This window comes from Harpegnathos saltator, unplaced genomic scaffold (assembly GCF_003227715.2).
Source record: "Harpegnathos saltator strain DR-91 unplaced genomic scaffold, Hsal_v8.6 scaffold67, whole genome shotgun sequence".
NCBI lineage: Eukaryota > Metazoa > Arthropoda > Insecta > Hymenoptera > Formicidae > Harpegnathos > Harpegnathos saltator.
Window position 1 is genome coordinate 690,001 of NW_020230504.1, and position 1,860 is coordinate 691,860.

The 1,860-nt window shown below is 59.1% G+C and overlaps 1 protein-coding gene across 1 annotated transcript in view; it reads right to left on the reverse strand.

Annotated features, from left to right (window-relative positions):
• The window catches only part of LOC105190643 (transcription factor SOX-4), a 29,067-nt gene extending 28,114 nt beyond the window's left edge, over positions 1-953 (reverse strand). Inside the window, exon 1 of the mRNA XM_019844834.2 lies at positions 1-953. This exon is cut by the window's left edge and continues 279 nt beyond it. The gene's annotated coding sequence lies outside the window, so the exon portion shown is untranslated.
• Positions 954-1,860: the final 907 nt, after the last annotated feature.

Below are 1,860 nucleotides of genomic sequence, written 5' to 3' on the forward strand. Positions count from 1 at the left end.
CGTGCGCGAGCACACGACGTCGCGGCTGACCACTCTGCGATTCGCTCCGCGAATGTATCCCGGCGACGTTTTTTCTCCGTCTATCTTCTCCTCTCTCTCTCTCTCTCTCTCTCTCGTCGGCAACCGACGCAAGCGGATCCACACGACTTACTACGCACGACGCGCCCGTGAGAGTGATTCCGCTCGGTCGCTTCGCTTCGTTCCTTCGTCCCTCGAGGCGAAAAACAAGCCGTCCTTTCGTCCTTCAGCGGCAACGTCGCTCTTTCCCCCTCTGTTCGCCTCTACCCCGAACGACGCAGCAGATAGGCCCCCAAACAGCGCTGCGCGCGTCGTAGCTTTTCCGGTGCAACGACGGAAAAAGCGAGCCTCTCCCGTGAACGCGACTCGACTGAGGAGCACGACGAGCCGCGCGCGATCCGGCGCGTCCTTTCCGACCGACCAGTCGATCGGACGAACGACCGACGAAACAGAAATCGGACCTGGACACCTTGTCTCGTTTGCGCACGGTGATCGGTTTATCGTGCGAGCGAAGAGGAGGAGCCGCGACAAACCGCCGGCATGAGGACGCGCCAATTCTGCACTACCATGTGCTCTCGCCGGGCCAAGTACGACACGCGACACTTCGGTCGTCTCGCCTCACCGTCGACTCACAGTCAACGTGGACTCTCTCTCTCTCTCTCTTTCTCTCTCTCTCTCTTTCTTTCTCTTATTCCCTTCGTCCTCGGTGCAACGAATCTTCCCACGCTACCGGATATCGATGACGTGTAGCACGCGCGTGTAGCAGACTGGCGTTTAAGATCCTCTCGCTCGCTCGCTCTCTCTCTCTCTCTCTCTCTCTCTCACACTCGTCGCTCGTCGATCACGATGGTGGCATTATCGCCCCGTCGCACAGTCCGTTAACACACAACGATGTACGCTCAGCGAGCGCTCATGTCCCACTGACTGCGTGCGTCCGCCAGTCCGCTCTATACTACGCTCAGCTGTAAAGAGTATCCCTACCACGGCGCGCCACGAGCTCCGCCAATCAGCGTCGGCCGTTCGTCGCTTCCCCCATCGGCCGCGGCGGCTGGTCGCCAAAGCGCTCATTCCGCCGCGCAGCTTCGCGCCGTATGCACGTATGAGCGTGTGCTGTCGTCGCATCGCTGCGAGCATGGAGCCTTGCCAGCGTGTGTCTCTCGCCGTCCGCGTCGTATATCCTTAAACTCGATCGCTAATCGCAACCATTGCCAGTGTCAATGCGACGCGCTCTCGCAGCTTTCCTCTCCCTCGGTCGAAGCCGTGTTGTCGTGCTTCTACCTCGGCCTCGGACCTCGCCTCACGTGGGAATCACGAGAGATCCGAGGTGTGTCTCTCTCTTTCTCTCTCTCTCTCTCTCTCTCTCTCTCTCTCTCTCTTTCTCTCTCTCTCTCTCTCTCTATCTCGCGAGAAACGGATCTTCCTCCCCGGCACGAATGGAAACGACCAGGCTAATCCCGAGGCGAGTCGTCGCTATTTTTTGACCGAGAGACGCGTCTCGGGAGAACGCTGTTCAGAGAGGAAATGAGGAATTTCTCTGTCTGAAAAGGAGGTCCGCAAGGTTGCGGGAGCGGGGACGGGGCTGGGGGTGGAAATGGGTACCTGGCCGGTGCATCTTGATATCTCGTCGCGCGATTAAAAACCCGCGAGATCCGACGTGCGACTCGCATTACGGTATACCGATTCGGTTACCCCGACCGCGCCGCGCCCGCGGGGGCGTAAAAACGTGCGAAATTAAGAGATTACGATCGGCGCGGCGCGGCGCAGCGCGCGCACTTTCTCATATGACGGGCCTTTGAATACGTTCTTACGCATGCCGTATGGGTAATATGTCTGTCGGGGAGG